This window comes from Ambystoma mexicanum, chromosome 6p (assembly GCF_040938575.1).
Source record: "Ambystoma mexicanum isolate Mex_15411 chromosome 6p, UKY_AmexF1_1, whole genome shotgun sequence".
Lineage (NCBI taxonomy): Eukaryota > Metazoa > Chordata > Amphibia > Caudata > Ambystomatidae > Ambystoma > Ambystoma mexicanum.
The window spans coordinates 1495864374-1495880554 of record NC_090935.1 but is presented as its reverse complement, the minus strand read 5'-3'; the positions used below and the strand labels follow the sequence as shown (position 1 = coordinate 1495880554).

Genomic DNA, 16181 nt, shown 5'->3' with positions numbered 1-16181 from the left:
TTTTGTAGTCTTACCTGATATGCCTGAAATTTGAACCTAGCTGTGCTGCATTTTGCACATTTGAATCTATCTGTGCTGCATTCTGCACTGTTTTACCTGATATGCCTGACATTTGAATCTAACTGTGTTGCATTTTGCACATTTGAATCTAGCTGTGCTGCATTTTGCACTGTTTTACCTTGATGTGCCTGACATTTGTTGTTATCGTCAGTGCACTCTGTACTGCATAGCCTATATAGCCGTTGACCTAGCCTGCTGCATTCTGCTCTGTCCACTCAGTGACCGTTACATTGGCCTGGTGCCCTACTCCACCTAACTCTGGTATCGTGTTACCACGCCTACCTGCCCAAAACTTCCTTCTCCCACTATTAAAAGCACTCCTCGCACTGTGGCTATCCACCTGCGCGCCCTATTTATCACCCCCTAGCACATTGGCACCCACCACTCTGTACTTTGCAACTATGGCTCCTACCTGCAACTTGCTGACACCTGCTCTAGCACTGTTCCCCAGCATCCTAATATCTACCTTAATGCACCGGCCCTATGGCTCGACCACTTCACTAAAAAACCTACACCTAATCAACCTTGCGCTACCGCCTTAAGAAACCTAAGACTAGGTTCTAGACCTATGGGTAAGAAGGGTCACCCCATGTACCCTAATGTATATCTGAAAACCACGAATCCTATCGCGTCTCCACAAACCCTTACCTCACCTATGCCCCAAGGCCCTCAGACTAACCTTGCCGCCTCAGGCAACACTAGTCAGATTAAGGCAAAGCCTAGCAACACTGGCCCGATCAAGGCCGCCATGATCAACGCACTGTCCCTAGCAGCCCACGCCCTGGACATTGCGGATCTCATCAAGACTCAGGAGCTTGACTTCATTGCCATCTCTGAGACCTGGCTGCACCCTGCCTCCGGCCCAGCTCTTTCACTGGCTATCCCACCAAATTATGCCATTACCAGATGCGACCGTACCGCCAGAGGTGGAGGAATCTCATTAATTTACAAAAACTCACTAGGACTTCGAACTCTACCGAGCACTAGGTCGGAAACCGCAGAGCTACTCTCGGTCAAACTCACATTATCGGCCAACCAAACGGCCACTATCCATTAATTTACAGACCCACCTGTTCCCCCTACCTCCTCCGTGGATGACATCACCGCTCTAGTACTTGATAAAGCGAAAACGAACTCTCAAATTATTATCCTCTGAGACCTTAATTTAGGTTACCAAGACCCCAATGACCCGGCGGCACTCAATCTTGCCAACACTTTAACAGATCTAGGTTTCTCTCACCACATACAAGAACCTACCCACAACAAAGGGCGAGCCTTAGACTGGCTCAGCGACACCAACTGCAACATCTGACTACTCTCTAGTGTTCCTTGCGTTTGGTCGGATCACCACATCATCATCTTCAGCATTGAAGCAGCCGCACTACCAGCGCCTCCTGTCGCCCCAGCCATCTTCACCAGAAACACAAAGAACATAACTACAGAAAAGCTACTCCCTCTCATCCTCCCCTCACTCAATAATGCCACTGACTCCTGCTCTGACCCTATTATCTTAGCCAACATTTACAACCAGTCAGTTCTTACAGCCATAAACTCCATCGCCCCGCTCAAACTTGGAAGACCCAAACAACACGCGCACCTTAACTCGTGGTTCACGCCGCAGCTCAGAGTGCTACGTAAAGAGAAACGTAATGCAGAGTCACATTGGAAAAGTCACCCTTCTGACACACACAAGGACAGCCTTCTATTAGCCACCCTTAACTATAAATAAGCTCTTCTCCAGGCCAAAAAAGACTCATACAATAACCGTATCGCATCAGCGCAATCAAATACTAAGGAATTATTCAAAATTCTCAAGGAACTCAAGTCACCTGTAGCCCCCCCAGACTCCTGTCCCAAAGATAGCAATTGGTGCACTAACATCCAGACAGCACTCCTGGGTAAAATTGCCACCCTTCAAACTAAAATCAGAAATAAACAAAAGTCACTACAGTTGGACCAACCACTGCTCACAGCCACACCCAGCTCCCAACACCAAGTTAACCCATCCATTAAACCATTCGCCTTCTCCCCTCTTACCATCCCTGAAGTAGAAGGAATCATAAACAACCTCAAACCGTCCAATTGCCAAGGAGACCCCTGCCCAGCTCCCATCATTAAGGAAGCTTCGCACCACCTTGACCCGTTCATCACAACCTTCATAAATGCCTCCTTCAAAACGGGTATAGTCCCAGACAACCTCAAGGATGCGTGGGTAATCCCACTACTCAAAAAACCATCCCTCGACCCCAACTAACTTCAGACCCATCACTACGGTCCGGTTCCTGCTTAAGATTCTTGATCGTGCAGCTTACCTGCAGATCAAAGACTACCTTGAGTCTAACAAACTCTTGGGGCTAAGACAATCAGGCTTCCGCCCCAAACACGGCACCGAATCAGCCCTGATTGATCTGAAAACTCAGATGGAGACACTAAAGGACAACGGGAAGCTTGCTCTACTCCTTCTCGACCTTTCTGCGGCATTCGATTTGGTCAACCACCAAATACTTTACCAACATCTCAAATCCGCTGCCTACTTTTCTGACTCTGCGAATGCCTGGATCCACTCGTTCCTAAGCAACAGATCTATGCAGGTATTCTCACCATCAGCATCGGCAGACCCCTCTACCATGCTCTGCGGCGTCCCTCAAGGCTCTTGTGTATCGCCTACATTGTACAATGTATTCACCAAACCCCTTTTCGAGGTGCTTGACTATCTGGGTGTATCTTACACTAACTACGCGGATGACACCCAGATACTCATTCCCATTACTGGTGACTACACAGCCGATACCAAAGCCTTGAATGATGTCTATCTGGTCATCCAGGCCTGGATGGCTCAACATGAACTTTGCCTCAACGACGATAAGACGGAGCTCCTACTGCTAGGATCCACTTATCGTCTTAACAAACTTAACCAAGCCTATAAGTCCTTCACTATTGACGGCAACGTCATCAAGGTCTCTAAAGACACCAAAATATTAGGTGTTTATCTGAATTCCACCCTCTCCCTGAACAGACAGACAAATGCTGTCAGGTCGGCCTCTGCCTACACATGTAAATTTATCACCGCCTGCAGACCATTTCTGAACACTCAGAACTGCACTACATTGGCTAGAACACTCATCATGTCCAAAATAGATTACTGTAGTGCCCTCTACCTAGGGACTAGTCAGTCTAACCTCAATAAACTTCAAACTATTCAAAATAATGCCATAAGCCAGCTCTCAATATACCTAGACGGTCCCATATCTCCACATTTAGATCTGACCTACGCTGGCTCCCGGTAAAACATAGAATTGCCTTGAAAATGCTAGCCTTGACCCACAAATGCCTGACCGATGCCCCACCTTACCTCACATCGCGTCTTGCACTTCACTCCTCTTCCCGTCCGACCAGATCAGCACAAATTCACAGCCTAACCTTACCTAGATTCAAACTCCAAAAAGCGGGGGCCGTGAGCTTCCCTGTCCTAGCTTCCAAACTGTGGAATACTCTGCCAACCTACATAAGAGCTGAACCTTCGTTCCTAATGTTCAAGAACAATGCCAAAGCTTGGCTGTTCACCCAGAAAGCATAAGGTTCTCGTTGCTAGCCTGTTACCTACCTGTAATATATCTTATCTGTGTATATATGCCACACTGTATTCGCTCATAAATTGTATTTTGAATTTATGTATTACCTGTAAATCTGGCTCTTTTGTGCATATTTTGTTGTAACCTGTATTTTAAGAGTATGCGCCTGGTTGCCCATGAGCCTGGAGCGCTTTACAAATAAACCAAACTTCAAACTGGAATATTAAAGCAATAATGTCCAAGGAGAGCTAATGCTTGCAGCCTCAGACGCTTATTCATAATTGGCCTTATTATCGCAGCCATTCCTTAAAGTCCTATTTCACAACCACCATGCCCTGGAAATAAAACGTGCAGTTCCAAAAACCACATAGGGGAGTACAAATTCTCTTAAATACCTTATAGCGGGAATTACATGGCGATTACCTGCGATGTTCAAGGCACTGTTCAAAATAGTCTGCAGGCACATGTATGTCAGACGATGGGTTTTATTGCAAATTAATAGAAAGTGCAAAATATTTTCTAAATAGGATCTACACATTGTGCAAAGGCCAGATTGCGTCCCCTGTCATGTCTTGGTTATACAAGCTAGTGGCAAAAACCCAAGCCGAAATCGGACAAAGGGATTTCTCCAATGGCAAAAGAATAGTATCCAGATAAATCCTAAACCCTAATTCTGCTGTAGTTTCAAGGTATTCCACACTGAATTTCAACTTTGTGGCATCAACTATCAGATCGTCATACATTAACATAACTGCCTTAATTTTCAGGGTATTCAAATCCCGTACCTGGGGTACCTGGGGTTTATTCCACAAATCTGGCATATCCAGTTGGAAAAGACGTGCCTGCACATGTACAAGCCACTTTAGACTTTTCCCCCTTCAAGGTTAGTAACGTGGGACAGAGCATTCCCATATTTCTCTAACCCCTCTCCATTCCGTACACTGGCCGAGCTGATACCCTACTGTTATCAAGTTCTAGGTGGACCAGAGCCGGTGGGGTTGACACAGGCAAGAGCAATAGTTTCTTTAGAAATGTGTTTTCACATATAGACTACTCAGCGGTGTTAACATGTCCTCACAGTTCAGAGCCATACATAGACACTGGTATGGCTTGTTTGTGGAGTAATTCCAAGGCAGGAGAGATTGCACCTCTACCATGTTTGACAAAAAAAGATAGAATTCCACCACAGTATTTAGTTAGAGAGTTCTGATTTAGCTACAAACAAAGGTGTAAGGCCGGGGTCCCCAACCTTTCGTGCGCACTGAGCAAAATGGGTATTTGTAATGAAAATTAGTCACAGATGGAGCACTGACTTTCAGGTGTACTTTGGGGTTCTGCCCATGGGTTTCCAGGATCTTAAGTGACAAATGGTGCATTCCTAAGCATGCAAGACAAGTAATATTGTGGCCTGCTTTTTCTTGAGGAATGTTATAAAATCTTGCATTTCCTATTGAACAGAAAGTGATCACTATCCCCTTCAGCTAATTTTCCAATGGCCAACGGTAGGCACTACAAAGAGATGTCCAATATCTAGAAGGGCTGGTTGGCGATAACTAAGCTCGCAAGGAGGCATTAGAAAGAATGACTAATTCACAAGAAATTTTAAAATATTCTCTTAAATGTTAAACAGTTCGGCAGCCACAAAAAGTGTCACTTTGTGTCTTTGGTTGAAAATATCTGGGACAGAGCTATTGGTAAACGACATCCCCCAGTTCAGGATGTCCAGGTTATAAAAAGGGATGCCCCATGGTTCACCGAATGTAGAATCTCAAAGTGAAAATTGAACCATGATTTAAGCAGTGGTGTGTACACAGCTGGCCAGATTTATAGTTTCAAAAGGGCATATAAAAATTGCTTCAAAAAGAATGTATTGAGAAACAATGGGAATTTTAGAGAGGGCCACGTTTTCGAATGACACCAAATTGTTTTATGTATAATGCAATTGTCAAGATATGAATCAAGCCATATCCCAGGACAATTAGTTCTTGGACCACAAGCCCCCACATTTATAGGCCAATTTCTTTATTGGACGTTGGCAGTTAGATATTCTCCAAAGGTTTGATGGTCAGACTGGAGAAGTGGACTCAACGTAACAATATCAAGAAGCCCTCCCAAGCAGGTTTCAGGGGAGGTCTTAGTACATTGGGCCAATGCTTCATTCTGAGCACAATCTGGAGAAATACAGTAAGGTTAAGGGAGGGAGATTTGTGGCTCTTTTTAGATTTGGAGAAAGCATTTGATTTGATTGATAGAAACATTGTGTTGCGTTATTTACATTTTATTGTGGTCCCTAATGGTTTATTAAACCTTATTCAACTGGGATACAAAGGCATCTCACTGTGTGTTCGATATACTATAGTGGGGAATTATATTTTTTTCCCACCAATAAAGGAGAAAAGTAGGGATGTTATTTGGCCCTTTTTAGACTTTGATGTTAGCTAGTACTTCTCTTAGGAAGGTTAATTCACCCTCTCTGAAGAGTACATTGTATAGCATGTGTCTTTATGCCAATGACATGGTTATTTTGCACTTAACACCTGGTGGTCTCCAACAGGGCCTGCTGTACACAAATTACAATTTTGGGAACTATAGTTTGAAATTAAATATGATAAAAACAAAGATTATGGTGGTCGGGAAAAGTGTGAAATCTTGTAGCTGGTTTATAAATGAATGTAGAGATGGGGGGATAGTCTCATTTTTATTTGATCCTACTCTTCTCAGAGAGTGGTTGTTGGGTCAATCATTTTAAGAAGACAGCTAAAAGAGCATAATTAAGGATTAAAGGGTTTTTTAAGATTTTGTTTCAAAGTTGGGGCATCCAGATTGGACAAGTGCCTGGAGGTATACAAGGCAAAGGTCTGTTCCATGATTTTTGATGGCAGTGAAATCTGGGGTGGTTCGAGCTGTCTTGCCTTGGAGGGGTTGCAACATAAATGCATGTGCCAAATAGCAGGCCTCCCTCCAGCTACACCTGGCAGCGTCTTATGAGCTGAATATTGGGGGCGTTCAGTTTGAAGGTGACGGCCCAGTTAAGATTTTCAACTTATTTTTTAAAAGCACATCTGAGATTTTCTGCTAATCATGAAGTGAATGTCAGTGTAAGCACGATTGAAGCCTCCCCATGTGAAGAAAAATACTTGTGGTACGGGGTGAGTGTAAGCAAGGCCCATTTGGATGGGGAGATATAACTACATTTGGCACATTAAATCAACTCAAAATAGCACTGAAAGCAAGAGTTTGCCCGATTGGGAGAGAGATAATGTCCAAAATATACATAAGCTGCTCTCTTTAGCTTTATATGCAGACTTACGTACACATAGAAGATAGCAAGGAGAAATCTGTGAAATAAGGTCTCCAGAATGCAGGATGCTGATGCTAATGGTACGTTTACATCTAACCACCCCTCAATAAATGAAGGTGTCCAGGAGGAAGTACAAAGTGTGCCTGCAAAATTGGAGTCAAATATTTGGCTCATTTCTCTGTTTTGCGTATGCGTGGGCATACATGGAAGCTATGTTTTATATGATTAATTGTAATGATCAGGTTTTTCTATATAGCTTGTTTGAATATTTTAAAAGGTTTTTTTGGGGCTTGTTCTATGTGAATTTTATGAAATATATCTGTTTTTGAATGTTTCTAACTTAATGGATGAATATGATTAAATATTGAGTAATACTAGTCATTACATGGCAGCCTCTTTTCTCTACTGAAAAGGGATTTTGCAAAAATCTAAGTGGTAAAATTTGGTCGAAACCTTTGAGCATTTGATATACGCTTCATAGAGGGGTGCAGTGGTTTTAACTAGGCATTTGTATTAATTAATTGGCTTGTTAAATTTTATTTATTAATAGTGATTTCTTTGGATTTGAATATAGGGCAAAGTAATTATGAAAAATGTGGCATGCATTATCGTCCCATTATCCACGTGCCAGATGGGCAGAGTATCACACGATGACAATTTTTCCACTAGGACATTATGTAATAATACATATAGGTGGCACTAAAAGTAAAATGTCTGATGCATGCAATGCATGGTGGCATTAAACACAAACCTACTTGTACAAAAAGCAGTGCATGCAAATTATTTAACAAAGGAAAGCTGGACATGCATGGCCCTTATTTGTCGTTTATGTTCCTACTAGCTGCACAAAGGAACAGAACACGGCCATTTGCTGCAGGACATAAAAATGGGAACATGGTGGTTGTTTTGCTCATTGATACATTTGTCAGCTGGCCAAAGTATCTGAAGATGACAAGATTTTAACAACTGCTATAGTAAGTTAAGACATTTACTGAAAAATGATGTGCATGGTGGCAACAAACTCAAATCTTGCATCTACAAAAAGAAGCCAACTGGAACCACAGCAGGCTTATTAGCCAACATTCTCGCAGTGTTCTGGACTCTGTCCTGGCTATACTGCTACTGAGGTCTCACTGTTTTTTTATTCACTCTTAAATATGGAACAATATTGCATTGCAACCTTTATTTGATGATACAGGAAGCTTAGCCTTCCACCAATTTAGAAATAAGTATTCAATAATTCCCAGTGGGTACATTTTCGTGTTTACTGAGGTCTCACCCCTTTAGCACCTCCTTCTAGGCCTAGACACAATGGCCCAGAGCAACTGGCATGCAACAATTTAGGGTGCCGCAAGCAACATATTGCTCCCGAGCTACAGTGCTGAACAATGGCTGCCTCTTTTATAGTCTCTAGTTTCTCGGCAATGGGGGTTGCAGGTTCCCTCAGGGTGGTGTCCCAAAGAAGGAGGATTGCACCTAGGTTGCCTCTTTGCTGCTTTCTGATAGCCTCAAGTTTCCCCACGTTGGTCTCTTATAAAAAGGGAAGTTGTGCCTTAATTGCCTCTTTACTGCTGTTTCACAGCCTCTTGGCTGTTAATGCAGGTTACATGTCTCCCCCAATTGGTGTCCCAGAAAAGGGGAGTTGCTCCCTCTTCGCTTCTGCACTTTGTGTTCAGTATTCAATTTTATTGGGTATGGCCCAATATCCTGTTTGGCGCGCCCAGTGTCACCTTTAGTGTCGGGCCAACTCCTTGGTCTTCTGTGGCATCTCCACTGCTTCTGCTGCCCGCTCCTGTGTACCTTTAGTGGTCTGCATGGCTGTTCGCTGGCACTCCAACTGCTCCGTAGGGTCTCTGCTTACACTCCTTCACCGGAGCAGTTCACGTGTTCGGAGCTTGTCTCCCATACAGCTGGGCTTCTCCTCCTGCAGCCATCCACAACGCTGCTTCCTGCTGTGCTCACTCTGTTTGAGTCCTTCTTCCTCTTCCCAGTAACACAGGCATTGTGGATCTTGGAGTCCATGATGCATTGCACAGCAGTTTCATCGATTTGCTCAATGCTTCAGGGGGAACGGGGGGTATCATGAGTGGAAGGGGTCACCAATTTCTCCCAGCATGAGTCTTCCCCCATGTGATCCACCCCCACATAATATCAGGATCAGGTAGCAGCTTCCTTCTGCTGGCCACATGAGAGGAAGCCCATACCGGCGTCTCAGGGATGATATCACTAGATTCAACACAGCAACCCATTTCAGCCCCAGTTATCTTGGGAAATCGCCTCGTGTAGGGTTTCAGTTCAGTATAGCAGAATCGAATAGCGCCCCAAGTCATTCACCTCATGGACCATACCAGGTATTGGCAGCTCACAGTAGGTTTGATCCTGCAACCATGGCATATGGGAGAAGTAATCACATGGAACCAAGATATGTAGATAGGTTCATTGATACTGGGATTCAACAAAGATAGCACTATCAGCCTAATGAAAGAAATAATGGGACATGTAACCCACGCTCATATGCCCAAGCCGCAAGGGGTTTATGGGCAAGGCGTAATACCATGTTTCCCACAACCTCTATCAAGGGAATACAGGGAAAATACTAACCACATTCAGTCACCTGAAGGTAATCCAAGTAACGAGATCAGGCCAAGGCAATTTTAATCAAACCAGAATAGACCTAGAGCACAGAGAGATGACTATAGGGATCAATAAATATTTTGCAGCCTAGAAGTACAAGTGCAGATACTCACTGGGCAAGTAGGAAGACTGTGTAATAGCCAAGGAAGTCACCAACAGATGACAATTCAGAATGAAGAGCATAAGAGTGACACTGCCCAAGGTACCAGTAAGTAGTCAGGGAAACACCCCACACCGGGGAACAGGCACAAAATAACACACCGTTAGATAAATACACAGGACTGAACATTTACGGTGATTTTGAGAATAAGGTGTACAATGAAATTGGAAATAGAAACGCACACAAGAAAGGGGTGTAGTTTAACCTAGAGTTAAACCAAAGTATTGACAGGTGTATGAAGAAAGGGAAAATGCAAATGGTGAACCCAAAGAACAGTGGGACAAAAGACAGACTAAAATGGAAAGGATGAGGTGAAGACAAATGAACAAATAATGAGTAGGGAGAATAAGGATCATAACCTGTTTAATGCTTTGGTTGATTCAGTTCAGAAAGTACAAATGCGAGTACACAACTCATTAGAAAAAAGTGAAACTGAAGTAAATGAAATGACTAGCAAGGATATAGGATAAATACAAACTAAGGTAATGGGGTTCCATTGCCTGATGAATCGAATACTGTTCTCATCTCCACAGAGTTAAAAACTCCACTAAAGACACATGCAGGTGAGTACCCAGAGGAATATATCGTGCCACATATGTTCGAGGTGCAGTAAAGTACAAGTGCAAGGTGAGTTCAAACACAAAGTGTTCATATGTTACTATATGAGAAAGGAGATAGTGAAAACACAGAGAAATCATGTACAATAGAGAAGGTAAGTGATAACACTGAAAACAAAGTGAACAAGGCAGATGAGGAATTGGTTGCGAACTCAATCAGGCCCATTGTGCAGGGAGACCAATCAATAGCAAAGTTTCAGATGGAATCATAGGACAGAAAAATAAACAAAGAAGCCAGGAATGTCAAAAATTAGACCGTCAAAAAGGGGGGTAAGGTATAATTCCACATGCCCCTGTCGTTAGCAAAATGTCAGGCGGGCTTAAGAAAAATCAGTCTTGAGATCAGTAACAACTCACATTTCCTCTGTATACTTGAGGGATGTGACGATCCCTATTATGCTCTTATCACAGTAGAAGAGCAATGCAATGTTTGCAATGGTGGATACAGGGGCACAGGCTACTGAGATGTCAAAGAAAATGCTGGATAGCATAAATGAAGGAAAACAACAACAAAACACTTTAGAATTAAGACAAATAGAGGAGCCTGTTTATAATTTCAATGGTTAGGAAATACCTTTGGAAGTTGCTACTGAGGTTAACATTAAGGTAGGGAAGCACACATTTAGACAAGAAGTGGTGGTCACTCCAATTGAGGAGTCACCCTTCCTTTTAGGTATGAATTGTCGTAAGCGTCTGTCACCACTAACTGATGGGGCAAATGGTGTACTTTGTCCTTGGCCAAAAAGCCCCTGAAGGTCCAAATAGTGGTAAGCCACTTTTGCCAAGTCAGAAAGAGTGACACATTTAGACAATAAATACTCCACATGACATCACAACATTCCTTCTGCAAAGCCAAGCCATACACAACATTTTTTCTCACCATTTGTATTTATCGAACACTGTGGTGTTCTGTGGTCAGTGGCCAAAAAGCCAGTGAAGCCCCAAAAAGTGGTTAGCCAGGTTAGCAATGCAAAAGAATTCCACCACATTGGGCCTCATTATGACATCGGCGGTAGCCGTGCCTGTGGCATTTTTATTCTGGCGCCCGCAAATGGGCAATTACCAGGTCATTATGGCCCTGAAGGAACCCGGTAATTGCCCATTTGTGGGCGCTGGAAAAAAGATGCTCCCCATTCGGCCCCATAGGGATGAATGGGAATGGGGAGGTCGGATGCACCGACACTGTTTAGAACGGTGTCGTTGCATCTGATATGCTGTGCTTGCGGGTGCCGCTCTGCCTGCCATGTCCGATCTGGCGGGCAGAAAGGCACCCGTGAGCACAACTCATAGTTTGCCGGTCCGGGAACTACGGTACCGACAAGCTTACCAGTAGCGTAGTTTCCGGACCGGCAAACTTATAATGAGGCCCATTATCAAGTCGGAACAAGTGATTGAGGTATATCTTCAAAATGTCCCTAGTGTTACAATATGCAGGATAGACAAAACAGAGCAGTCATTGGAGAGTCATTTAGATCCAAGGAAGAACGCGCAAACACAAGTAGATGAAGGCACGTTAAGGTTCTATTTAGGTGAGGAAGACACATAACAATGCAACGCTTCAGTGTCAGATCAGGAAAAATATACTTCAACCATTGCGGAGATAAACATGAATGAAGGTCAGGTATGGGTACTAGTGCACATGGAAGGGTATCCGGAAATGATTGAGGCAGTACTGCCCCTAAAACAGGAGAGGGGTTCCATCAATGAGAAAGTGTTTAAACAAATGCTGTACAGAAAAGAAAACCACATTTTTCCATAAAAAAACAAACAAATATTCGGATTAGACATTTGGGACATAGCATTTTGGGGAGATGCATGTTGAAAATAAAAAAGGGTCCAAAAGCATCCATCACAATATATAGATTGTAAGTGGAATTAAAGCCAAATTCTATCTGGGAAATATTATCATGCATAGATAGAATAAGTTTGGTTTTTGATTCTTTTTAACTGAAAAAGTTGGATCCAGACTGGGTGGAGCACCACAGAATTTGGGAATAATAGGCAAATATATTCTTGTACACAAATAATGCCATATGCAATTGAACTCCATTTGAAAAGGTTTACAGTATCACTGAAATCCAGAAAGGGACAAATTATGGAGTCTTACGCATTCACGTGCATCAATGGAACTATGAGACAGCAGGGGATAGAATGTGAATACACACCATTGGTTGAAGTTGGGTTAGTGCCATCTGGATACTCGTGGATAACAAAGGATCTCAGGATTCATTCATTTTGAGGAAGGTACACCATTAGGGATGACTATTCAAAAATCATATGACACTGCAAATGTATACAACACAGTTATTGGAAATATTCCCGAACCCTATGGCACTTCACAAGATTCATTGCCTGAGTCTTTAGACCCCAAAGCAAAAGATGTGATTTGTCATCACCAGAAGGATTGCATTCTAATTCAGGTGGATGACAGAGACAGAAGGAAAACAGCAAATTGAGGTGGAGGCTGAAATGCCCAGATACTTGAGTGGCATCTGTCCAAAAAGATACTGCCACACAATTACAGGAAAGCACAGAGATTCCTCTACTGGAGGGCTTTCCAGAATTTACTAAAATTGTAGAGGAACAATCAAAGCTGCGTATGTATGTACAAATGAGTTGGAGAGAGACCAGTCGAGGAAAAAAAATGTAGAATGCAAAGATGCATATGATTATGGGCGTACGGATCTGCATGTCGCTACATTGCCAGAAGGCTATGTTGGGGAACCTGTCTTTGTGTGACAATGCAGGCTGCCTTTGGCTTGTTTGGAGTCGTTGGCAGGAATAATCAAAAAGAGTATAGAGGGATCATTAGACCTGTTAAAAATACTTCATACACACATATATTACGTCTATTGAAGCCTACTGGTCAGTGGTGATCATGTGCAGACTTGGGAGAACTTAACAAGAGAGTACCTGTGTCAAAGTACCCACTTCAATTCATCGGCCAAGGCCTTGCACAGATCCACGGGTCAAAGGTTTTTACCACTTTAGATTTAACAGCTGGGTGTTGGTGTGTGTCTCTAGTAAAGGACATACAACATTTATTTGCTTTTACCTTCCAGGAAAACAATATGCGTGGGAAAGAGTTCCCTTTTGGCTATATCAACGGTGGGAGCAAGTTTGGAATATTTCTGAATAAGGCACTTCCGGATGCAGCCTATAGAGGAACTGTGGTTTATGTGGATGACATTCAGATCATGAATGAGGACATAAAAAGCCATTTCAGTGAAATCGGTTATATGCTCAGCCTGGGGAAAAGGTATCAATGCAGGGGATGCAGTGGTGTAGAAAACAAGGTACATTTCTTGGGACATGAAGTCACAGACCAGGGATTGAACACACAGAAGAAAAAGGTAGAAACACCAGGAGAATATAAGGAAGGGATTGATAAGGCTGATCCATTGGCCAGCATTGAGGCTGTAATGGGAGAACGGTTTGCGATTGAACACTTGTTTGTGAGATGCAGGTAGATGTAGTGATGTGTTACAAAGCTGAAGCGGTAGACAATCAACCATTAGTTCAACCGAGCTTTGACACACCTGATCAGGATTTGATTAAGGCCCAATTATAGGGAAGTTTTACAATCGTATGGTAGACGCTGAAAATAATCCTGATACAGAAGAAGACTGCAAGGGAAGAGAATAGTTGGGTGATGATGAGGAGTAAAAAAACGTTTCAGCTACAAGACGGTGTCAGTCTGGAAATCCATATCAGGGCATATTCAGTGGGTGGTCCCTATTCCGTTTCAAGGGTTAATGTTACATCATTCCCATGTTGTGATAACAGCAGGTCACAGAGGTATTCAGAAAACATTTGAAATATTAAATACTATGCTTATTGGCCGCATTTGTTCCAAGATGTGGAATTATACATGTGGGGCTGTTTGGTGTGTGCACATTCCGGCCCACTTCCACGACACAGAGTTCCATTGATGAAGAGAGGATTGACCCTTCCATGGTCAGATTTGCAAATAGATTTCAATGGCCCAGTCCAGAGCTCATTGCAGGGAAACAAGTACATGCTGACAGTTAGTTACCTGTTTAAGGTCAAAATGGTTGGAATGTATAGCTGCTCCTGATTGCAGTGCACAGACCGCGGCTACCTTGTTGGTGAATCATATATTTTCCAGATTTTGGTTGCCCCAGAGAATAGAGTCAGACCGCAGAAGTCATTTTACCAGTGCATTAATGACAATGGCACATTTTAGGGGTAAAGAGGAAGTTACATGTTTCATATTGGCCGTCCTCCAGTTTTGGAGTGGAGAAATTCGACAGATCAATAATCCATATACTAAAAAGATTTGTGGCTGAAGCAAGTTCTAGTTGTGATGTACGACTTCCTTGAGTGCTCATGGTCATTAGAGCAACACCATCAAACTACAAATCTCAGTCCAAATGAGATCATCACAGGCAGGAAGATGGCACTTCCCCAACATTTATTGATCTGGCTGTGGAACAGTTTGTCCACATAAATAAAATCAAGCCATTCCACCCAAGACATGAACTAAAATGAGTGGAACATCCAGGAGAAACCAACAAGGATTGAAAGGCATAATGGTTAGAGTATCAGACACAAGGATGCATCAGGGGACTTAGGTGAGTAAATCAGTTTCCAATTGTCCGGAGAAAAAAGGATTCATCGAAAAAGGTAATTAGCTTTGTTTAGTGTAACTGGAGGAATGAATGAATGGTTGAGGTATTAAAAAAATTTAAAAAAGGGAAGAACCCCTGGATAAAATTATTGTTGCTTGGTAATTAACCTGTCTGTCTCTCTCCTCGGTTATAGAACGTGGGTGGCTCGCTTCCCTCCAAAAATGTTCCCGGAAGCCTGATGTCCGCGGAGGGGGCCCCCTAAGAAAGAAAGGAGTCGTCCCTGGGATGAGAAAAGGAGGAATCCTTAAGGCAGAAGACGACCGGTGGGTGCAGAGTAGAAGACCAGGTGTCAAGATGGCATTTCATACTTTGTGGAAGGAAGAACAGGGCCAATAACTTTCTTGAATTATTTAAACATATTTTACGTATGACATGCCTAGTTACGTGGTCACGAGCCACACTGGCAAATGGACAAGTTTTGATCAATCCGGGGCCAGTATTGGGCAATTTGATGGAGGATGCTCTTTTGCACCAGAATATTTTTACTAGTATAAATCGTGATTTAATTTTAGATAGAAGTCTCAACTTTACAGAGGTTGAATCCACTCAAATGAAACAGTGAATTCAAATATGTAGCAAAGGAGCTCAAGGAGCAGTAAAAGAAATATTGATGCTGGTGGAGACGACCTTTATGAGCACATCAAGTGTTAAGAGAAAAAGGGAATGTAGAATGGCAGGATTCCTGATAGTGGCGATTGTGGTCACAATAATTTTGGCTATTGTTGGGACAACTGTGTCAACAGCAAACACAGTGCCAGTGAACACATTGGATGACAAGGCTCGGGAGTTAGGCCAAGATTGAAAAATTATTCAACAAAGACTTGAAAGGTTGGGGTGAAACAGAAGGAACTGGTTCATTATGTGAATCAAACTACTGTAACCTTGAATGATGAGTCCGTGCTATGAGAGCATAGTATACATGTAATGGTCAAACAGAATGGAATATGATGAATGTTGTGAACCCAATGGAAATGTTAATAACCACATTTTTGCGGGAGGTTCAAGACTAGGTATCTCAGTTGATAAATGGTCACATTCCTTTGTGTTTTGTGTCGTCTGATATCATCCTGCAAATGATGGCACGGATTACCCGAAGAAAAATTGAAACTATGCAAGAGAAAATCACCTTTGAGATGGGAAGTGTGATTCCCCTGTTTATAGATATAGAGTGAATGGAGATTGGAT

At 42.9% G+C, this 16181-nt stretch overlaps 1 long non-coding RNA gene across 1 annotated transcript in view; it reads left to right on the top strand.

The window, feature by feature from the left end:
• The first annotated feature begins 7778 nt into the window (after positions 1 to 7778).
• Positions 7779 to 16181, top strand: part of LOC138510572 (uncharacterized) — a 94147-nt gene continuing 85744 nt past the window's right edge. The window contains exon 1 of the long non-coding RNA XR_011280416.1: positions 7779 to 7907. This is a non-coding gene — a long non-coding RNA (uncharacterized lncRNA). The remainder of the gene's footprint in view (positions 7908 to 16181) is intronic.